This window comes from Halichoerus grypus, chromosome 10 (assembly GCF_964656455.1).
Source record: "Halichoerus grypus chromosome 10, mHalGry1.hap1.1, whole genome shotgun sequence".
NCBI classification, from domain to species: Eukaryota; Metazoa; Chordata; class Mammalia; order Carnivora; family Phocidae; genus Halichoerus; species Halichoerus grypus.
In genome coordinates, this window is record NC_135721.1 from 29058024 (window position 1) to 29082881 (window position 24858).

Below are 24858 nucleotides of genomic sequence, written 5' to 3' on the forward strand. Positions count from 1 at the left end.
TGACAGGTGAGCAAAGTGGTGATCCATGCAGATACCCAAGCGAAGCCATCAGCAATAGCAAGTACGAGGCTCGGAAGTACCATGGGTCTGCTGAGCACACATTCACTGATAAGTGTTCCTGCAAAATGTATATTGTTGTTTTATGTGCATCATTTTAATTTTCATAATTGCATTTGTAATAGTCTGGGTTTTCCAGAGACAAAAGAACCAAGAGGGGAGAGAGAGAGAGAGATTTACTATAAAGAATTGGACAACATGGGGGCGCCTGGGTGGCTCAGTCGTTAAGTGTCTGCCTTCGGCTCAGGTCATGATCCCAGGGTCCTGGGATCGAGCCCCGCATCGGGCTCCCTGCTCCGCGGGAAGCCTGCTTCTCCCTCTCCCATTCCCCCTGCTTGTATTCCCTCTCTCGCGGTGTCTCTCTCTGTCAAATAAATAAATAAATTCTTTAAAAAAAAAAAAAAGAATTGGACAACATGGAGGCTGAGAAATCCAGGATCTGCAGTTAGCAAGTTAGAAACATAAAATTGACACATAAAATTAACCATTCCAGTATTGTATTATGTTTCTCATTCTGCTTCTTACTTTCCCTCAAAGTAATGTTTTTAAAATCAATAGCTATGGTAGGCAGAGTTCTAAGATGGCCCATGATCTTTGCCCCTGGGGCGTGATTATGTTATGTTCCGTGGCAAAGCAACATTGCAGATGTAATTATAGTTACCTATCAGTTGACATTAAGATAAGAAGATTACGCAGTGGGCCTAAACTCATCACAGAGTCCCAGTAAAAGCAGTTTTCTCTGGTTTATTGCAGAAGAGAAAGTCAGAGAGGAGCCAACCATGAAAAGGATGCAACATGCCATGGCTGGCTTAAAGATGGAAGGGGCTGTGTGCGGAGGAGTGGGGTGGCCTCTAGAGTTCAGAGCACCCCTGGCTGACAGCCAACAAGAAACTGAGGCCCTCAATCCACTACTACAAAGGGCTGAATTCTGCCAACAACCTGAACCAGCTTAAGGCAGATTCTCTCTCCGAGCGTCTAGATAAGAGCCCAGTCCAGCCGACATTTTGATTTTAGCCTGGTGAGACCCTGAGCGGAGAACCCAGTCATGCCATGCCAGGACTTCCGACCCACAGAACTGTGAGCCGGTAAACGGGTGTTGTCTTAAGACGCTAACTTGGTGTTCCTTTGTTACCCAGCAACACAAAATGAATACAGTAGTGTTGATGTACGTTGTACTTATTTAAAAAACACTAATACCGTATTTGCCTCATGTGAGGTAGGATTCCAAGAACTTTACAAATATTAATTCCCTTAATTGTCGTAACTCTGTGATACGTAACTCTGTGTAACTCCCATTTTACAGATGAAGAAACTAAGAAACAGAGAGGTTAGGTTACTTGTCAAATGTCAGGTGCTGAAACCAACAGTCAGACTTAGGTGATCTGGCCTGGGGAACTGATGCTCAAGCCCCACATGTAGTCCTTTGCTTCTAGGTGTTGCATAATATTTCTTTTTTCTTTTTAAAGAATTTATTTATTTATTTGACAGAGAGAGAGTGAGCACAAGCAGGCGGAGCGGCAGGCAGAGGGAGGGGCAGAAGCAGACTCTCTGCTGAGACTCTCGGCTGGGATCGTGACCTGAGCCAAAGGGAGATGCTTAACCAAGTGAGCCACCCAGGCAGCCCTATTGCCTATTTCATACTGTGCATTTCCCATACTTAACTCCTTAGTTCTCCAGGGATGGATTTCTCATGGCCCTGTGCAAGGAGCTCACTGAGGACTACAAAGAGCGTTCCTGGGTCCATGGGCACACATGAACTGTGACTAAGTACTTTAGATGGCTCTCTAGAATGGTCACATTTGCCCACACCTCCAGCAGCCCCTCAGGACCACCACACGTCTGCCATGGGCATTTTCCGGCTTTCTCATTTTTGTCAATCTGATGAAAATAAGGTGATATTTCATTACTTAAAAAAATTTTTTTTGAGATTTTATTTATTCATTTGACAGAGAGAGAGAGAGAGCACAAGCAGGGGGAGCAGCAGAGAGAGAAGGAGAAGCAGGCTCTCCACTGAGCAGGGAGCCCGGCGTGGAACTCAATCCTAGGACTCCGGGATCATGGCCTGAGCTGAAGGCAGACGCTTAACTGACTGAGCCACCCAGGTGTCCCTTCATTACTTTTTTAAAAAGGGAATTTCTTGGGGCACTCGGTTAAGCATCTGACTCTTGGTTTTGGCTCAGGTCATGATCTCAGGGTCATGAGATGGAGCCCTGTGTGAGGTTGTGTCCTCAGTGCAGAGCTTGCTTGGGTTTCTCGCTCCCTCTCCCTCTGCCCCTACGCTCTGTGCTCTCTCTCAAATAAATAAATAAATCTTAAAAAACAAATAAAGGGAATTTCTCTTTCTTTTTATTATGAAACACATATTACAAAACCTTTGCTAGTCTAACCATTTTAGGTTCATTACGCATTAGCATTAACTACATTCATAATGTACAACCATCAATACCTACAGTAGTCTCCCTGATCTGCGGTTTCTCTTACCCACAGTCAACCTGGTCTGGAAACAGATGATCTTTCCGATGAATCACCAAAGGGTCAACAGTAGCCTAACGCTATGTCACAGTGCCTCTGTCTTTCACCTCACTCTGCACAGACACCGCACTATCTTGGACCATCACAAGAAGAGTACAGTACCGTAAGATATTTTGAGAGAGAGTGATCACATTCATATGACTTTATTACTGTGTATTGTTATAATTATCCTATTTTATTATTTGTTATTGTTGTTAGTCTCTTACTGTGCTTAATTTCTAAATCGAAATTTATCATAGGTATGTACATGTACATATAGGAAAAAACATAGTATGTATAAGATTCGGTACTATCGTCAGTTTCAGGCATCCGCTAGGGATCTTGGAATATGTCCCCCACAGATGAGGGGTGACTACTGTATTTCCAAAAGTTTTCATCACCGTACACACATCGTTGCTTTTAATTTGCATCTCTCTTTGAGCATCTCTTCATTTGCTTTTCAATACATTTGCATTTGATTTCTGCCTTATTCACCACAAGATAACAAATTAGTGAAAGAGAAGAAGCTCCAAATGAGTATAGAAGCTAACACAGCCCAGTTGCCTCTGAATCACACAGCTTTGAACTTGAATCCCAGTTGTTACCTTTCTGTCTGGGTGAAAAGTTAGTATCTCTTTGAGCCTCAGTTCTCTTATCTGAGGAATGAGAATAATAGTACTGGCCTCTTCAGGTTCTTCTAAGTATTAAATGAGGTGATATATGTAGAGGGCTATCACCGTTCGTAGCAAAAGTAAGTATTCGATAAATGGCAATTATTATTATTATTATTATTATTATTATTATTATTATTAATTTGGTTTGGGCTGCCATTTCATCTGAACCTTCCCTGACCCCCTGATGGTGGAACAAGACGTCCTCCATGTGGGCAGCACCATCCTTCCTACCCATGGTCTTAGGTTCAGGGTTTTGTGGAGGAAGAAACAGAACTAAGAAATAATTTAAATGCAGAACCAAACGGAGGGGAAAAAGTTAGATAGCATTCCAATGTTAATCTTAAATAAGGAGCAATCTCAGCGCCCACAGATAGGGCTGCTGGGAAGGAGGGCTCTCCTCTGGGGCTGCCAGAGTGCACATTCCCCAGCAGGAGGAGAAATGGCTCTGTGCTACCTCCCCGCTTGCTGGAGAGGAGATGCTGGGTCACACTGATACCCATCTGAATCTCAAGGAGTGCCAGATGTACGCTTTCATGTATGTCTTTTTTTAAATGGTATGATATGCTAATGCCCGTGCATGGTTTTTTTTTTTTTTTTTAAGATTTTATTTATTTATCTGACACAGAGAGAGGGAACACAAGAAGGGGGAGTGGGAGAGGGAGAAGCAGGCTTCCCGCCGAGCAGGGAGCCCGATGTGGGGCTCGATCCCAGGACCCTGGAATCATGACCTGAGCCGAAGGCAGACGCTTAACAACTGAGCCACCCAGGCGCCCCCCGTGCATGTTTTGAGTCTGAATCCCTTCACTTTAACTGATGACACCAATAATAACTAAAATTGGCAGATTTCACTTATGATGTGAACTCGCCACCATCAGTTTTTTGAAACATGAGCAGGTTTTGCTTCCCACTATTATTATCTTGTGTCCTGTTACTAGCAGCATGGACTACAGTCATTTCATTAAGCTTGCCAAAACGCAGAAAGGACCGAAGTGAGCTAAGCAACAACAACAACAAAAATAGCATTACTATGTAGGAAAAGTAAGTGTTTTCAACTCTAAGAGTGAGAGCCCAGTAGAACCAGCTTGGTGGTATTGGCAGTGTTCAGTGTTCTTTCTTATGCAGTTTAATCAGCTGTTTACTGGCATTTGAAAAAGAAAGAGAAAATTTAATTGCCCCGTGTAAGTCCTTTTTAAAGTATACGCTTTATTTCCCATTTTATTGAGGCACTTCTCTTCCACTTTTTAGATTTTCTAATTATAGAATTTGCTTACTGAAAATGTGTGCTTTAGGCTAGAAAAGAATATTTAGAAATCCTTACCCCAAAGAAAAGCAAGTGGGAGTGGAAATTTGAAAGAGGACCGCCTAATTCAGCACTAAAACCCGTGTGAGAAGCAGTGTGTGAGTGTGTGTGTGTGTGTGTGTGAGCATGTGCATGTGTGTGTGTGTGGCTAAAATGTGCTTTTCAAAGTGCTGAGAGGTTGATGGGAATGTTTGATTAGCTCCTCTGAGAAAAGAGAAAAGTTGCTTGGACCTCTTCTTGTTTCTTCTTTAGAATAATTTGGATGGGATTTGTGATGCAGAAAAGCTTAAGGAAAAAAGGATATTCATTCTGTGTGGTGGAAAATTTTTGAAAAAAAATTGCTCTCTTCAAACAAGGTATGTCTGATGAATTACTAAGCTATGTAGATAGTTTGCTTTCCATTTCTTATTATAAAAACCTTAAAATGTATTTATCATTAAGAAACTACAATACATACCTTGAGCAAGTAATCAGTCTGTACAAATTTTAGTCTCAGGAGAATTGGGAGGGGGTGGGGGGAGTTGACATCCTTGTAAACAACTAATATTATGTAGATCCACTATAAATGAATTGTGCTGAGATAAGATTAGAACAAGATTTTTGATTGTATTTTTAAACCAATGTTATTATGGTTAAGACAAGTTGGAAAGTATGACATAAGTCTCTTTATTATGCTACCCTTTTTTATACCTTGCTTCCTCTATGGAATATGATAGCAATGTAACAAATTGCTTCCAACAAAGAATGAAAAGCAGTATGAGAAAAGGACACATTGATGCTAAGTGAAGAGAAATGATTTAGTGTGGATCTAAACTTCTCTCTACTCAGACAGATCTCAGTGGAATGTGGCTAGTTGTACAATTCTGTATCTTGTTTCTACTGGAAGTGTTTTCTTAGGCTGAAAGCTTCTTTAACTGATAAGCCCGAGAAAAGGCTGGTATTGTTAAGTCTACTATTGTAGCTCAAATTTGCCCAGGGAAAAAGGGTACAAATCTCTTTTAAGTATGATTTGTGTCAAACTAGTATAAACATGGAATAAATGACTCAAGCACAGGTTAAACAGAGAGGATAAGATTGAATAGTTAGACTCGATCCTTTCCTCCAAAAAACCCAGGCATCTTTGCCATCCCCAGATCGAGAGTGGAATTCCAGATTTTCTTTGGGTTTATTGTAAAAATAAAACCAGGCATTCTTGGCTGTGGTGGTTATTCAAAAATGTGAATGTTAAGAAAATAGCATTTTGCCATTACGTTGCGTTGCAATAAATTTGGAAGTTTTGGTGGTAAAGTTCTGAGGTTGTTTTTCCCTCCGTCTCTTGAAAGATGAAAACACCCTGCAGCAAAGCAAGATCAAACGCTATTTGTTTGTGTATTTTCTCTGTTATGTACGTTAGCTGCGAGGGGTGACTACGCCTCCTTCGGTAGGAAAGTTGGACGTGCCTGTCTGTTATTTATTGAATTAAAATACCCTCTTTTGTAAAAGGGCTTTAGACAGAGAATTGCGAGACTAAAGGGCTGCATTTTTAATTGCAATGTGCTGGTTTCCCAGACTAAGCTTGATTTAAATATATCTTACACCTCACCACGGAAAGGAAACACCTAAAGAACATTGGAAATGCTTAGTATCCATCCTGAAATAGCGTTCACTCCAGGAATATCATTTAGAAGATCTAGGGATCTCTTTTGCCAAGTTACTGATTACAGGAAGAATAGTTTCTTTCAGAAAAAAACACACTGAGTTTAAAATGGTTTATGAATAGCATCGGGAAGACAGAAATGCTTGTGCTGTTGTCATCTGTAATTCCTGTCAGACGTACCGGGACGCGGGAAAGCAGAAGGGTTAGCGCACTGTTGCAAGCCTGGAGTCCTGTAAGGGTAACGGTTCTGCCACTACCTGGCTGAGTCACCTGGGGAAAGGTGAGCAACCGTGCCCGACTTTCGCTTCCCCATCTGCAAAGGAGAAACCGCAGTGCCTGCCCACATCCCTCCCACGGTGGTCATGAGCTTCAATATTGACTCTCAGCTCCAATAGGGTTTTGAAACTTGAAAAGTTCTATAGACAAGTAATCTTCCCCCCCCCACCCCATATTCAAAACCAGATTACACTGGAAGGAGTCATTGGTCTCAAAATAAATGTTTCGTGGCCTCCAGGATGTTACTTGTGGCCACATGTGTAACTTCTCTGCTCGCTTCCTTGGAAGCAGAAGCCAGGTAGCAATGGCGGTGGGTGATCTGTCAGGAGAAGGGCGTTCCAGCTGTGTGAGCTTGGGGAAGTTACTCCACATCTCTGTGTCTCCATTTCCTCACGTAGGAGATGAAGAAGTTGGACAAGATCGTCTCTAAGTTTCTCTCCTAATGCTATGGTTCTGTGCGCTGGGACCTCGCCAATGTCAAGACATGGCCCGGCCCCTGTACGTTACAAAGTGAGGAAGTAGCAAAATGGGGTTTGGAACCTGTGGTATATTTAAAATATTTATGTTTACGTAACTAATGACTTTTTGAAGTATACAAAAATGAAATCTACCGTAACTGCATATTATATAAATATAACATAAGTGTGTATATATGTATATACATGTGTATATATTATATTACCATATTATTATGATATATATATGTTACTAAGGACAGTGTGGCCCAAGTTGTATAACAGACTTCTTTCAGTTTCCTGGTGCATTTCTATGACTACCTGTGTACCCTTGTGTAGAGAGAGTATCAAATATCTAAATTTAAGGCCTTCCATGCAAGGCCAAGGCCAAGTGGCCTGTCCTGGGCTGTGTGGATCCTGTGGCAGTTTGTCTGGCAAGAGGACCCACCACTTCTTAAATGTGTTAACTTCGGCAAGTTACTTAAGCTCTCTTGGGCCTCAGTTGTCTCCTCTGTAAAAGGTGTCTGTGATTAGTGCCTACCTCACGGGATTGTGGCAAAAAGCTTCTGCTGGTGCTGGTACTCCGTCAGCACCCAAAGGTTAGCAAATATTGTCTTTATTATATGCAGCTGGAATGAAGAAATCCAATCCGCTGTGAAGCAAATCAATTGTAATACTCTTCAAACTTTTAAACATTAACCCTGTGGATGTGGGAAGCAAACAGATTTGTGAAAGTATGTGATATTAATATAATTATTAGAAATGTGTTGCCATTTCTTCATCCAGAGGATGTGAGCTAATTCATCAATCAGCAAATGATAAGCAAGAGAGGCAGCTTCTGTGATGCCTGTAATTCGAGGAGCCCCAAGGGCCCCCCTGTCCTTGCCTAAGAATGGGTCCCTCTGTGGTTTGCAGGAGGTGGTGGTATTCCTGGCCCTCTGAACACACAGACGGGGAGCTAGAGAACTGCCCAGGGAACCTGCTACCTTTTACAGGTATGACAGGTCCTTGTGCACGTGGCGATGAGCAGCTTCTGTGAGTGCAGAGACTAGGTAAAGAAAGGAGCAGTAGAGCAGGACAAATTTAGTTGTGGTGTCAGCAATGGCTGTTGGATATTGTGCTGGTTCCTAATTTTTAATTAAGCTGCAGGAGTGCACGCCCGCAACCGGGGCCTCCACAGCCCCTTGTCAGCCCGGATCCGGCCCTAACTCCTGTCACTTGCCTGCATCCCTGGGCTCACCTGCAGCTGGCCCCTCCAGGGGGTGCACCTGTGCCCTGCTGGCCCAACTCTTGTCACCAGCCTCCACCGCTGTGCACAGCGCGTGGCGAGACCCTGCAGCCACGGGAGTGCACGAGGACAGCCAGGGGCCCACACCTGCTAGAGCGCCAGCAGCAGGGCTGGTTCTTGCCACGACACCTGTGTCTGCACCTGGCCCCTGTCGCGACCCAGGCCCCTGCAGCTGACCCCTGCAGCTCCTGCGTGCACACCACCCGCTCTGGCTGGCACCACTGCCTACCCTGGTCTCCAAGGACCCGAACAGCCCTTGCAGATACCCCCAACATGCTCACCAAGGACTACCCGGTTGCCAAGGCTGGGGACCCCAGCAGCCACACCTCCCTGGACCCAGAGGCACCACAAGCCCCACTGGACCCAGGGTCACGGGGCGCCCCAGCATGCCTCGACCCACCAGTGAGGACACCTGACCAAAGTAACCTCCCCTTACTGAAGTCAGGCCATAAAGTCTAGAAGAGGTAACTGGACACCTACGCAAAGCTATGAGCATCGTGAAGAACCAGGGAAATGATATCACCAAAGGAACACAGGAAACCTCCATTAACTGACCCTCAAGAAATGGAGATGCATGAACGACCCGACAAAGAATTCACAAGCGAACACAGCTAAAGAATTTAATGACATCAGGAAAACAACATAAGAACAAAATAAGTTCAACAATGACACAGCATAAAAAAGAACCAAACAAATTTTGGAACTGAAGAATAAAATTTTAATTAAAAAATACACACACGCACACACATTTAAGTCAGTGTGAGATCACCTAGGTGAGTTCTGTTTGCAGACCAGGAAGTGAAGGACCAAAATCCAACGAGATTCCCAGAGGTCCATGTTCACAATGGAGCAAAGACTACTTTGGTCTTGTTTATTGCATTTTTCTACAGTTACCTCATCCCTTACACAAACAGTTGTGGATACGGGATTTAGAATTTGTTTTTAATCAACTAGAAAACTTTTCCACTTCAACAGATTGCAAATCTTAAAGAAATCTCCTTAGAGACTGCCTATCTGAAGTGCTCGGGGCTGCCTGGGGAGTGCACAAAGCAGGCACCAAGCGATGCTCTGAGTTGAGATCTATAAAAGCTGCACATCATGTGGCAATCCTGCATTAGGCAAATCCCCCACACAGCAGATGTTGTGGCTCGGCTGAAATCCATTGCCACATTCCAGTGCTAATATCCTCAGGGAGAAAGGTGAACTGAGATAATGGGATGCCAAAGTCCTCTTCTGAGTCAAATCTACAAGCCACGGGTCTTGGAACAAAAGGAATACTAGTTTGGTTTAGATTCAGTTTAGGGACTATTTTGGTGTTTGTGTTTTATTTTGATGTTACAATTTTAAAAAAATGTGTAGGCTCCTTTCTGCTTCCTATTACTTCACTGGATGCTTTTTTCAATTCTTTTTGAAAATGCTAGATATCGTTCCTCCGCTATTTGATTGGTTCAGTTGTCCTACCATCATCTAGAAGATTTCCATGAGAATGGGCTGAAGATCCTTATAAATCTCTGAGAGAGAAGGAAGGAACACGGGTGTAGAATCGCTCCCTTTCTGGAGCCCTAGGAGAATTTAGCTCAATGGCAGTCCCAAACCCATGTGGCTCCTTCACCAACAAGTCCCCAAATCAGCCGTAATTAACCTGGGCAGCTTTGCCTCTGCAGAGTCTTCAGCTGGAGTCCAAATGCACCATGTTTGCAAGAGGATGAGCTAAAAATGACGAGATTGATGACGGTACTCACGATTAACCACCACCGAACAACAAAAAATCGTATTTGCTAACACCTACACAGCTCTTCTCGTGTGCCAGACACTGGTTTAAACCCTCTTTCTATATTCACTCATTTAATCCTAACAGCAACCCTATGAGGTAGGTTGTAACTGCTCCTATTCCACAGATGGGACATCTGAGGCACTGAGAAGTTAAGTTGTGCAAGGTCACACAGCTAGTAGGCGACGGAGCTCAACCTCAAACCCAAGCAGTCTATTTCCAAAGCTCACGTTCTTAGCCTACCAGGCCATGAGTACACATGCTCCTGGTTTTTCTGTCACCGTACCAAATTAATCTTTGCCATCCCTGAAAACATTGTCTTCAAGCCGAATAAATTCCAAAGAAACTATTCCTTCCTGCAAGTAGAGACACAGGAGTAACCCTCATGGAGAGGGACAGAGGTTTTTTTATTTCCGTCACTCTTAGATGAGCTCCTGGCTTAAGGACACTTTTCAGGTGTGTTGGGTAGAACCTGACTCTCGGGGGAAGGCTGAGGTGCAGAGCTCGTTCTCAAGCCCTAGGAGTAGCTGGTTCCCGAAAGGTGTCCTTTATCTTCACTCCAGTGCTAAGTTAGCAGCAAGGCACAGAAAGAAACTTGTTTCCTAATGACTCAGACTTCAGAGAAGCACTTTCCCCGATAAGGGTCTCTACATTGACAAGACTCTAGTAAAAATTTCTCAAATTCCTTCCTTCAGTGAAAGAAAGGTTAAAGTTTTGTGTGGACATGTGGTAAAAATTCATAAAAACCACCCTTCAGGCTATAGTGGGAAGGGACTCTCTGCATTCTTTCTTCTCAGATTCAAAAAGAAAAAAAAAGAGAGAGAGAGAGAGAGAGAAACTATTCCTTCAGGGGAACCCAGTGTATAGTTTCCAAGAGATCAGGTCACTGGCATCTCAATGCTAAGTGAATTCCCTCCTCCGGTTCCTGTGTCCCAGACAGAAAACAGGCTTTGGAAGTAAAGGTGCGAGTCAGCTTGCCCAGACTGGCTTTGCTTGTATAATAGAGTGAGTGAATCTATAGTCCAAAAGGTAAAAGGAATCTGGGGAAGCAGAGATAACACTGAATGACAGGAACAACAAATATTTATTGGGCCACCATCATGTGCCATTATAATTCTACATGCTTGGGAAGAAGAGTGAACAAAATAGTCTCCGTTCCCCTAGAGCTTGCCAATCTGGGGAGCATTGGTGGTATTATGGCTGTGAAAAACCTAGACTAAAGAGGCTGGACAGAGCAGGGAGATGAAGTGATGATTTGCACTGCATGGTTAGATAAATGTCTGATAAAGGGACATTTAAACAGAGAGAGAGAGGTGAAGGAAGCCATGGAGCAACCTATGTGAGTACTTGGGGGAAGAACAATCCAGGCAGACCAAAGAGCAAATGCAAAGGCCTTGAGGTAGCACCATGCTTGGGAGGGCCACGGTCTCTGGAGCAGGCAGAGTGAAGAGGAAAGTTCGTATGGAAGTACTTGGACAAGTCGACGCGGAGGGCACTATCCTAGTGCTCCTCAAGTTCCCCCAGGAGCCCCCCACTGCCCACTCACACACTCCACCTGCGGCTCTTGCCTCTGCCCTGGATGAAATCTGAGTAGGTCCCTTAATATTTCAGGCCACACTAAGAATTTTTAAAAAGCCCTTGCCCACATTACACCTCCAAACAATCAGTTTGGCCATTAACATGGATGTAACACTTCAGTAGTGCTTAAACACTGAGGAGTGGCGTTCACAGTTTCAAGTTTCACCCTGCCCCTGGGCCTAACTGCTGCTGTGCGGAAGGGGGCAGGGCTGGATTCTCTCTTTCTCTGCTCGGTGCCTCTACCCCCTTCCCCTTGGCCGCGAACAACAGTATCTTCATGTCCAGAGTTGAAGTGGGTACAGAGAGGAAAGGTAAGGGGACTGAAGGGCCTTGTAAGCGGATACTGACGTAAGCTGGCGCCCGGGCTCCCTGGGCTTGGCAGGCACGTACAGGGGTTTCTTGTTCACTTGGGGCACTGCTCCCCATTTGCTGGGAACCCCAGGTGCTGTTACCTATGGATCTGCTCTGGCTGGGGGTTTACGGGGTTCCTTGCTCAGCCTCCGAACACCCGGCACTCCCTCTCTCCTGTGCCCCTGCTGTGGCCTCCTCAGCCCTCCGTGCACCTGGCTTGGGCAGGACCTGAAGTGACCCAGGCTGACGCTGACACAGAGGCTGGTTTGCCACAAGCTCTTCCCTCTCCTGTGGGCGTCTGAATCATGAGCCAGACACCAGGCCGCTGTGCCCCCAAGCCCTAGAGACACAACCACTCGGTCATCTCAAATGGGGCTACTGGACATCCAAGCTGGGCTTCCAAAGATAGTGACCCAGAGCCGGGATGCCTGGCCGCCTGCCTCCCTCCAGACCACAGCACAGCTGGCGGAGGCAAGAGGGAAGCTGGAGACTGGACAGCAGGGATGCTTTAGAGAAAGTTATTGGCATTCTCCCTCCTCCTCCCCGTCCCCAGATGCAGAGGGGAGCAGGGGGACAGACAGTCGTGAGACGACTGTCAAGGAGACCACTTGGGAACATGGAAGTAGATCTCACGTAGTCTCAGGGGAAGTTAAGACAGAAGGTTTTAACATCTCATTACACAGTCAATTACAATACACTCCAATGTTTATTTAGATGGGTGTGTTATGCCTGGTTAAACTTAAAAATATGCCTGGTGCATCACTTTACCCTAAATAACATTTGTGTGAGAGAGAAAGCTCTATGTGAGTTCATGCCCAGATAGAACTCAAAAAAATCTCCTGACCTTACAGTCAAGACAACTGTATCACACAATGTCTGTATTTTTGAGTGTGCATCTTGAACTATTGTCAACAGAGTATTTCAAAAAGCCTCGGATATATGTGTCAAGGTGAAAAGGAAAGTGAACCCATCCTGGAGAGTGGCAGAATGGAGTAGTGAATGGGGTTAAATGCGAGGCCTGGGATGGAATTCTGGTGCTGCTCTGCGTCCATTGTCCTTGGACAGCTCACTAAATTCTCTAAACCTCGATTTCCTACTCTGAAAAATAGGCATAATTGTACTTAGCTGGTAGGAGCATCGTGATAATGAAACAAGATGGCCCATGTGTAGCGGGGAGCATATGGTAAGCACTCAACAAATGCAACTGTTGTCATCGGAGTGGACTCGAAGCTTCTAAAACTTCCCACGAAGAACAAAGAGACCAATCCCATCTCATGTAACAGGCCACTGGACAGCAGGGCCAAAACTGTCAGGAGGGACGTGAAGGAGGGTTGGAAGCCTCCGGCAGAGCTGAGAAGGGTCTGGAGAGGGCCTCTGGAGCCTGATGCCGCATGGCTCCCTTCGGAGCTCCCTGGGTCTCCTGCTTCAGAACAACTCCTTCTGCTGGTTCTCCCCATCCTCCATCCCCTCAGTTGCTCAGCCACAGTGACTGCCCCCCTCCACGCCCTCCCTTCCCCCGCCACCCCACCCCGAGCCTGTGGTTGCTGGGATTCAAGAACGTGCTTTGACCCACAGCCCTGCACTTGCCTCTCCGCTGCATGGGGACAGCTAGGACCCTGTCATCTGCGATGAAACCACTCGTTACCAAGAGGCCGACGGGAAGATGCTGTGGACCTTACAGACACACCCTCATCTTCCTTCCCACCTCAGCTGGAAGGCTATATGAGACCCAAGAATGTTTTTTCTGTGCCTCAGAATTGAAGGCAGACCAAAAAGCACAGAGTGTTCGGGCCAGTCGAGGCTCTGGGGATCGCAGCTGGACTGATCCAAACACACGGCTCCAAATTCACAGTGGATGGCCCCTTGGCAACCACAAACCTCAAAGCCCAAGGGAGAAAACCCAGTGGGAGGAGGCAGGACTACTCCACAGTGTCAAACACATTAGGTAAAGAAGCTTCTGATGAGAGAAGCTCTTCTTCCAAAGCTCCATGAGAATCTTTTAAACACACACCGTTTCCAGAGTAACTGAGAGGAGCGGTCATGGTCCACCTCGTCTTTTACTAAGGTCTTCAGCCCTTCCCCCGATTGACTGCCCTTCTATTACGGAGGATAAATAACTCTTGGAAGCAGTTCTTTAGAGCTCATTTGGGGGCATGCCTGCAAACTAGTATTTTTTTCCTACTGGCAATATAGGATCTAAACTACCACTTCAGAGACGTAATTACTGTTTGCAGCCTCACTAGAAATCACTATTGGTTGAAGGCTTTGTGGATGTGGTAAGCATTACCATATGTCAGGTTCTTAATGAGATACAAAATGATGGTCTGAAACATGCACACCAAAAAAGGCTGTCCCTTTTTGGTGTTCTGACATGTAGAACCATGCCACATGGATCAATGAGCCTGACGGCATGGATATAACTCAGTCATGGAACACAGGGATGACCTCTCTAACCCACCCACTGCCCACGAGTAAACATCGCTGCTTTAGGATTTGACTTGATGGTACATGGTGATCAAAAGTGGTCCTGGAGAAAGTGATCCTGAGTTGTTCATATCTTAGTTATAAAAAAAAAATCACCTATATTGATGGAAAATTCCTAGGTTGGAAAATCAGTAAGCATGACATTCTTAGAAATACATTGGGGAAAAAAAATTCTCACAAATCAGAGTTTCTCAACCCTGACACTATGCCCATGTCATGCTGGATAATTAGTTCTTTGTTGTGGGGCCTGTCCTGTGCCCTGCAGGATGTTTTGCAGCATCCCTGGCCTCTACCCTTTAGAGGTAGAGGCCCCACCCGGATCATGACAACCAAAAATGTCTTCAAACATTGCCACGTCTTCAGGGGAGGGGGCAAAATCACTCTTGGTTGTGAACCATGGTCATCAACATACCGGGAACTCCACAGTGACATTCTGACAGCATAGTTTCAAGGTCACCCACTCCCATGTTTGCCTCCCAGAGCATTCCAGATGTGCGGGCTGTGTTCCTCATTCTCTGGGGCTGTCCTCACAGCTTACGGGATTCTCTGTCACACTTCTTCCCAGAGCCCTGCTCCTGAGTTGGATACAGCCTCTCAGACCCCAGCTTGGTGCTACCAATGATAGGTGGGCACAGGAGCCCTTTTCATTTTAACTGTTTTCATTTTCCTACTAATCATGTCAGGGAAACAGATAACTAAAACAACAGAGATGAAAAGGATTTGAACCAAAGCTTCAGGAAATAGAAACCAACTCCAACTGGCTGGAGTAAAAGGGCCCAGAAACATCTATGTCATGCGCAGGAGACTGGGTCCAGCTGGACCTCCTTCAGACTGGAAATGGGATGTGGGAAGTGGCCAGAAACCAAAGCGTCTTCTCGCCCTGCTTCTCCCAGAGCCACAGGCTTTCTCTTCTCCTCTCTTTCTGCCTTCACCTTCTCCGTCTCATTCAGGACCCCACATGGCCTTCAGGTTGGCTCCCATAGTTTTCAAGGCTTTCAGGATCCTGATTCCAAAATCACAAGGGAGCTCTTGATTGGCCTATGTTATCTTTTCTTGCCAGACCAGCCGAGACACACAATTTCTGCTAGTGTTATTTCTGCAACTGACTATAATATTTGAGACATTTATTTCAGGTGTCTTTAGAGATTAAAATCCTAGATGTCACCAGGCATTTAAACATGCAAAATACGACACAAATGAGGAGTGGAGTTTTAATTTTATAATAATAGTATATAATAAATCACAGAATTATTTGGAATTTACAATAATAGTTATGTGAGGGGTTTGATATAGTAAAAAGAGCACGAGACTAAAATAGAGATCTGGCCTTAGACAAGTCACTTCACTGCCTGGAATGATAGGGAGAATAATGTCCATTCTACCTCCTCAAGAGGTTCTTAGGTGATTCAGATGCGAGATTTGTTGAGAAAGCATCTTACAGACTCCGGCATTATTAGTCTTCTCCAGTTAAAAAGACAGGTGCTGTGAGTTAGGAAACAGTCAGGAATACTTTTTTCCCTGCAAGGCCAACTGAAAGGGAAATACATTATCTCACACATCAGGTGGTCCAGAGGTGGGCCCAGCCTCCGGGCACAAGACAGGCAGAGCTCCAGCTCCATTTCTCTGTGATTCACTTGGCTGCCTTCCACCTTTTAGTGTTGACTCGTTCCTCACACTGACTTGTCTCATGGTCACAAGATGGCTGCCAGCAGACCAACAAGGGAGGCAACCTCTCTCCCCGAAAAACATAGGACTAAGTCTTTCCATTCTGTGCGTCTGATACCACTCAGGACACAGCCCATCCTTGAACTAGGCTCCATCACGTGGAGAGTGATGCCGTGCTGATGGGCTCAAGCTGAGGTTCTGAGGCAATCCCCAGCAAGGGGGAGAATGTATATAAACAATCTTTAGCTGAGACTTGGAATCAGGATCCACCCCAGGAGCTGGGGATGGATCAGCTTCCTCTGAGTCATCTGTGTGGATTTATTCCTCTTATCAAATTGGGGCTGTTAGGAAAGAGGAAGTGGGGAAGCGGCTGCCCTGCTTAGGCAGCCAACAGCGTCCAGTCCACACAGCCTGATGGAGAGCACATATTCAAGTAGCCTGGTACATTCTTTGGAGCCAACATGGAGAAAAGGCAAAACCTCTCCTGCCTCCCTTGCCTATTTGGCTTGCACATTTCTCTTGGCATTTCTTTAAGACAAAAGAAGGCTCAGTCGGTTAAGCGTCCAACTCTTGACTGTGGCTTGGGTCATGATCTCAGGGTCATGAGATCAAGCCCTGCATTGTGTCCTGCTGGGCATGGAGCCTGCTTAAGATTCTCTCTCTTCCCTCTGCCCCTCCCACCCGCTCTAAAATAAATAAATAAATAAATCTTTAACCAAAAAGATAAAAGAAGGGAGCAATTGGAAAGAGAAGGAAAATAAGGAAAGAAAGAAAAACCACCATGCTTTCTGGCTCGCTTCTGTGCTCCCTCCCTTCTTCCCTCTCTCTCTGTCTCTCTCCCTCTCCTTCACGAAATCCTGGGGGATTGTAATAGTGTTTGCTGGTATCATGGCAACAAGAAATGCAGTGTTTCAGGCCCAGCCCAGAGGAATATGATCTGTGTGAAGGTTTATATGCAGATCAAGGCCACCTCCACATTGTAAAGGCCCCTCCTAGGACCAGTCTTCCTTTTTCCGACCTCACTAGATCAACCCACATCCATTGACAAGCGGCTGAGGCTTTACATCAGGCAGAGATGGAGAAAGAAAGGCTGCAGATGTGGCCTCTCCCCATTCAGAGATGTCAGTCCTCAGGGGATTTTTGGCATTTTGGAAACAAAGCACAAGCCTCTCATAACTATTAAATGTTTCCAGATGGACACTGGCTCCTTCTGCCTTGTGGACAAAGCGTATTGTTAGGTACTCCCCCTTGTAGCGTCATAGATCAGACACACACCAGCATTGCATAAATCTTACACGCCCACTAGGGCAGATTTTCTGCAAGTGAGGGGCTCAAGTAAACCTCTAGGGGGCTTATTAAAAATGATGAATGCAAAAATAATTTTTTAAGTCTTCCATGTCTCCCTATTGCCTAAAGGATCAACTGCACATTCTTTAGGCGTGACATTCAAGGCCAACATGGCCCCTTCTTTCCTCTCAACAGTCCGAATCCTCTCCTGGCCTCTCGAAGCAGCTCCCAGTTCCTGAATCTACTCAGTCCCTTGGGTCCTGTCCTTCCCTCACCACTCACTGTGTTCCAACCTGCCAGTTCAACTAATTCAAGCTCCTTCCGATCCCCACACCCCAGGCCTATTTGACCATCCACCCCTTCTGCCATTACTGTTTGCTCTTCAGCAGAGATTCTCAACTCTGGCTGCACAGGGGAGCCACCTGGGGAGCTTTAAAACAGTATCAATACCAACTCAGACCAATTACATCAGAACAGTTGAGGGAAGTGCACTTGCTTATTATGAAACAGCCATTGCAAGTGGTGAAATGCAAAGGCAAGGCTCTGGGCTCAGGATGCCTGATTTGAAGTCCAGTTCTCTTCTTCCCAGCCATGTGACCTTGGGCAAAGTACCCACCCTCTGCATGCCTCCACATTTCCACCTCTAAAATTAAGGCAGGAAGTAGCCCCCACCTCATCAGGTTGTTGAAAAGATCATCAAATGAATTAATATATCACTGACATCATGTCATGTGCTCCATCAGTGTTAGTTATGAGGAAGGTGCATCAGACTCCCTCTAGAAGACTCTAGGCAACTTGGTGAGTGGACCTGCATCTTGCTCCTCTCTGCCTAGCACAGAGCGCACACACAACTTTTTTTGAATGATTAAATGGATGCATGAAAGAAGATGCATTTTGAATTTAGGAGGTCAGAGAGATTTACAAGGAAGAGGTGGCCCATGAGCTGAACCTCAGATAGGCTTGTGAGAGGCAGATGAGGAGTGGAAGGTATTCCAGAAAGGGCAATAGTTAGAGCACGGGACAAGACATGGAAGTGCTACATGTAGACAAAGACCCTCCTCGGACCCCAGGTATGCAAATTGCTGCAGTGTGATGGTTTGAAATATAGTGGGGCCGTTTCAGGAAGAGTCTGTAATGCCTCACTGAGGAATTCCGGCTTTATTCTGTAGACAATGAGTGGACTGTGAAGAAGGAGTCTGAGAGGGTGAATGGACAATCCGACCCATGCTTTAGGAAGCCAATCCTCCCCAGCTGGAGGGAAGGGTGACCTGGAGCCTGGAGAGCAGAGAGCAAGGAGTAGGCTAGGAGATTATTGCAGCTTCTCATTTGATATCAACATTATCTATGCTAAATTTTCAAAAAAAGTTATTCTATTAATTCTGACTTATTAACATATATGCACAGAGTAAGGATTAAAATAGAACAAAACCGTCAAACTCACTTCTGTCTCTGATCACCATTTACCCAGTTTTCTTTCTCTAAAGCAATCACTGCACTGTTATTAAAATAAAAAAAATTATAGGAGAGTACTGTGGACAATTGTATGCCAACAAATTGGATAATCTAGCTGAAGTGAACAAATTCTAGAAACACAAAGCCTACCAAGACTGTGAAGAAATAGAAACTCTGAATAGACCCATAACTAGTAAGGAGATTGAATCAGTAATCAAAAATCTCCTGACAACAAAAAGCCCTGGGTCTGATGGCTTCTCTTGTGAATTCCACCAAACATTTAAAGAAGAACTAACACCAAACCTTCTCAAACATTTCCCCCAAAATGCAGATAAGGGATTACTCCTTAAGTCATCCTATGAGAGAAGCATTACCCAGATACCAAGTCAGACAAAGGCACTACAAGAAAACTATAGTGTCCCCTATCAATACAATATCCCTTATAAATATCGATGTAAAAATCTTCTGCAAAATACTAGCAAATTGAACTCAGCAGCATATTAAAATAATTATACAACATGACCAAATGGGATTTATTCCTGGAGCGCAAGAATGTTTGAACATACACAAAAATTGATTAATATAATACATCATGTTAATAGAATAAATGGGGAAAAACAAACACATGATCATCTCAACTGATACAGAAAAAACATTTGGCAAAATGTAACGCCCTTCCATGATAAAAACACTCAACAAACTAAGAATAGAAGGAAACTACCTGAACATAATAAAAACCATATATGAAATCTCATAGCAAACCTCATGCTCAAAGGTGAAAGACTGAAAGCTTCTCCTCTAAGATCAGGAACAAGGCAAGGATGCCCACCTGTTTTCTCCACTTTCATTCAACATAGCCCTGTAAGCTCTAGCCAGAGGAATTAGGCAAGAGAGATAAATAAAAGATATCCAAAATGGAAGGAAGAAGTAAAATTATCTGTTTGCAGATGATATGACCTTATCTGTAGAAAATCCTAAAGATTCCACAACAAAATTGTTAGAATGGAAAAAAAAAAGTTGTTAGAATAAACAAATGAATTCAGTCAAGTAGTAGGATACAAAATCAACACACAAAAATCAGTTGCATCTTTATACATGAACAACAAACAATCTAAAAAGGAATTTAAGACAACAATTCCATTTACAATTGCATCAAAAAGAATAAAATACTTAGTAATTAATTTAACCAAGGAGGTTAAAGACTTGTACAATGAAAACTACAGAACATTGCTGAAAGAAACTAAAGAAGGCATAAATAAATAGAAACGTATTCCATATTCATGAATCGGAAGACTTAATATTGTTAAGATCTTAATACTATCAAAAGCAATCTACAGATTCAATACAGTACCTATCAAAATCCCAATAATGTTTTTTGCTGAAATTGAAAAACCCATCCAAAAATTTATATGGAACCTCAAGGGACATCAATTAGCCAAAACAGTCTTGAAAAAGAAGAGGCGAACTGGAGGATGCACAATTGCTGATCTAGAAAACTTACTACAAAGCTATAGTAACCAAAATAGTGTGGGACTGGCATAGAGGTAGACATATATACCAATGGAATAGAATGGAGAGCCAGAAATTAACCCTTACGTTATGGTCAAATGATTTTTGACATGGGTGCCAAGACCATTCAATAGAGAAAAGATAGTCTCTTCAACAAATGGTGCTGGGAGAAGAGGATATCCACATGCAAAAGAACAAAATTGGACCCTTACCTAACACCATAAACAAGTACTAACTCAAATGGATCAAAGATCTAAATGTAAGACCTAAAACTATAAAATTCTTAGGAGAAAACAGAGGACAAAAGCTGCAAATCATTGGAGGTGGCAATGACTTCTTAGATATGACACCCAAAGGCATAGACAACAAAAGAAAAATGACAAATTAGTCTTTATGAAATCTAAAAATCTTGTGCATCCAAAATACTGTAAACAAAGTACAAAAAATGGGAGAAAATATTTGCAAATCATATGTGATAAGAGATTAATATCCAGAAAGTATAGGTAACTCCTAAAATTCAACAACAAGAAAACAACCTAATTCAAAACTAGGCAAGGGACTGGAATGGACATTTTTCCAAAGATTGACAAGTGGCCAACCAGCACTCAAAAATATGTTCAACATCACTAATAATGAGGGAAATGCAAATCAAAACTGCAATGAGATGCCACTCCACCCCCGTTAGAATGACAACTATCAAAAGAGGCAGAAAACAGGAAGTGCTGGTGAGACTCTGCTGACCCTGGAAGCCTTGTGCACTGTTAGAGGGAATGCAAAATGGCGCAGCCCCATTGTGAAAACAGTATGATGTTTCCTCAAAAAACTAAAAATAAAACTACCATATGATCCAGAGATTTCCCTTTGAGGTATAATAATCACAAAAGAATTGAAAGCAGGGTCTCAAAGAGAGATTTGTACATCCATGTTCATAGCAGCATTTTTCACAATAACTAAAATGTAGACGCAAACCAAGAGTTCATCAGCGGATGAACAGATAAGTAAACTCCGGCTTATACATGAAATGCAATATTACTCAGCCTTAAAAAGAAAGAAATTCTGACATATGCTACAACATGGATGAGCCCTGAAAACATTATACTATTTGACATGGGCCAGTCACAAAAAGCCAAAAGGTGTATGATTCCACTTAAATGAAGTACTTAGAGGTAGAATGCAGCCTGGTGGTGCATTTGGGAGTTGGGGGAAATGGGAGTTTGGGAGATGGGGGAAATGAGGAGTTTTTATTTAACGTGCGTGGAATTTCAGTTTTACAAGACAAAAAGTATTCTGGAAATGGATGGTGCTGATGATGGCACATTATAAGTGTATTTAATCCTGTTGAACTGTACTCTTAAAAAATGGTTTAGATAGTACATTTTACATTTGTGTATTTTATCCCAATAAAAAAATGGGAGGAAAAAAACCCTGAAGAACCATATAAATATAAGGTGATGTTATTATTTATTACCAACTTGCTCTTTTCTAACTCCGGGCAACAAGAGATTGAATTAAATTGGCTGGCTACTCTACTACATTGGTATGGATTTTTATCTCACCATCAAGCTTCATTTGCCTCATCAGAACTTCATATTCAGGACTCTATATTACAGTTCACAGCAGAATCCATAAATTCACAGATCAGGAACACATGCTTTTGGAAACTCCAATTGTTTCTCTTTGAACCCCGGTGAGCACGTAGGGTTGTTGGGCTCCAGCATTCCTGTGCGTGGATTTGTGGCACAGACAGTCTGCAGGACTGCTTAATGGTGTTGGTGGCCATCCTCATCCCAACCTCTGCAATGGTTAAGAGAGGGTTTGAATTTTTTTTACACACATTTCAAAAGGCACCTTTATGTTTTAAGCGTTATGAGTAACTAGACCAAACAAGGAGAGAAATTGAAGTGGTGAGAAAGAGGTCTGAAAACATTCTGATTCTAAGAGATCAGAGTGATTCTGGTCTCGTTCCATCACGAGCGAGTCACCATTTGGGTGAAAACTCCTCCAAGGTTAGAGTGTTTCCTGGAATCCTGTTTGTTTTTATCCACCCATCCCAGTGTGGAAAGATCAGATCCCTCATGTCTCCTAAAGTTGTAAGACAGATCTGCAAGCATTGCTCTCTGCAATCCATTTTCCCTCTGCTTGTTGACTATCGATAATGCTTATTGAGAGATAAATCACATGCCATAAATTGAAAGTGAACAATTCACTAGTTTTTAGTGTATTCATAAGATTATCTTTGTTTTGTTTCTTCTTTTTATTTCCTAGGGAAAGGAGAGAGCCTTTGCTACTCACTCATTGATTCAATGTGTATTTATTGAGCACATAAAATATCAAGTACAAATCCCTACCCTCATGGAGCTTGCATTCTAGTGGAGAACACAAACAATAAATAAGTAAACTATAAAGTATGTCAGTGGCAATAGTAACATTAAAAAAATAGTAGAAAAAATAGGGTGTACCAGTTGGTGGTAGGTGGGAGATGGATTATAAAATTAAGCTAGGTGATAAGGAGACGTCTCAAGAGAAGATAACATTGAAGCAAAGACTTGAAAGAAATCAAGGAATAAATCATGTTCTCATCTGCAGAAAGGGCATCCAGGTAAAGGAAACAATAAGTGCAGAGACCATGAGATGTGTGTTCTAGAAACAGCCAGGAGGCCAGTGCGCCCAGACCTTAATAAGTGAGGGAGAAATGAGGTCAGGGGGCCACATAGGGTCATAAGCCACTTGTCAAGACTTTGGCTTTGATTCTGAGTAAGGTGGGAAGCACTTTAGAGTTTTGATCTGAGGAATGCTGTGAAATGATGTACTTTGAACCGGGTCATGCTGGCTGTTGTGTGGATCGTGGAGTCAGAGGGAGAAGGAGACGCCTTGTTAGGAGGCTGGTTGCGTAACTGTGTGTAAGCCTGAAAACACGTAAGTTGTTCTGGAGCTTCTCAAAATAGTAAAAGACAAACAAAATATTACTTGTTATCACCCTATTTCTAAAACATAACCCAGCTACTTAAGCAACAAATTGCAAATAGATTGTACACATGGTTTTATTTCTATTTTGAAACTAAAAACTGTTATCTGCCTATTATGTAACCAGTAGTCAATTACCTTTATTAGCAAATTTAACACATTGCAATTGTTGCTGGAAATTAACAAAATCATCAGTTCTGTTTGAGGTTACTCTTGCTGCCTAATTTAATTGTTTGTAATAAAATCTTTCATATACTAAACAGTTTTATTTAAGTTAATTGTATCAGGTACTTGTATTACTACCTCGACCATAATTTGATCATTGCTTTTTATTAATAAAATCTGCACAGTCCTGAATCTAAATATTGGATATAAGCTTGCACTGGACCTAGCTAGTACCAGATTGTGTATTCAATTCTCTACTTTGGTGGCTTCAAAATCAGCCATGGAAGATTTACACACAGAAATCAACAAATGCTACAAGTTGGGGCTTTTTTCCCCCAGAGAGCAGATTTAGCAGCATACCATGGGGCATAGTGGCATGCAGGGTGTGAATGCCAGATTTAGGCCACACAGCGGTGGCACTAGGCAAAGAGGATGTAACGGGAGCCATCCACCCCAGAGGGTGGGGGTGCTTTATTATTGGCATTGCTTGGAATTGCTAGCTTATAAAGATAATGAAAAGCATACCAATCTTAAGCTTTATATTCTCTAGACAAGGTTCTTCCTTATTGCCCGTGCCCAGGGCAGATCCTTCCCACTACTCCCGCCCCCAATCTGGTCCTACTGACTGCCTGGTCACCATGGGTGTGACCAGAAACTTATCTTAGCCTTAGTTTCCTGAAGGGATCATAAAATCTACCACACTGGCTTATTGTAAAGATTCAAGACCATATAGAGTACATAGTATATGCTCTATGTAATGGGTAATGGTAGTATGACCAAACCTTTTAGGGTTTCCTCACAGCCTCAAGAGAAGGAGGAAACCCCATATAGATCAACAGCATCTTCATATCCACTCTGCTTCCCAACCTCTGAGCTCCTGTCAGTGCTGTTCCTCCCTCTTGGGGCCACTTCTCCGTATTTCTGCGTGTCCAAACTGTTTGTCTTTCAAAATGACCCAATTGTTATCACCTCTAGGAGACTTTCTCTTTTTCCCATGGCTGACATAATCTCTCCTTCCTCTAAAATTTCCTGGTTTCTTGGGGAATCTCTGGTACTATCCCAGACCTACTGGGATTAGAATCTGCATTTTAACAAGATCCCCAGGTGACTCCTATGCATGTAAGATTTAGGAAGTCTTGCTCTAAACCACTGGTCCTCAAACTTGTCAGCACATTGGAATTACCTACGGAGCTTTTAAAAAACTTAACGCCTAGACCCCACCTTAAGAGATTCTGATTCAACTGGTCTGAGGTGCAGCCTGGGCATCAGGGTCTTTTAAAACTCCCAGATGATACTAATATGCATCAAAGTTTGAGAACCTCTGGTCTATAAACTCCCCTTATACTCCCTTATGGAGCCTGCACACTTTCTAATGTTAAGGTTATTTGTGTCTACGTATGTTTTCCCACTTCTAGTAAACTGTAGATCTTTTAAG

At 43.5% G+C, this 24858-nt stretch overlaps 1 protein-coding gene across 3 annotated transcripts in view; it reads left to right on the top strand.

The window, feature by feature from the left end:
• Positions 1-4623: 4623 nt before the first annotated feature.
• Positions 4624-24858, top strand: part of VIT (vitrin) — a 100995-nt gene continuing 80760 nt past the window's right edge. For all 3 annotated transcript variants that reach the window (XM_036121500.2, XM_078056182.1, XM_078056183.1), the window contains exon 1: positions 4624-4898. The gene's annotated coding sequence lies outside the window, so the exon portion shown is untranslated. The remainder of the gene's footprint in view (positions 4899-24858) is intronic.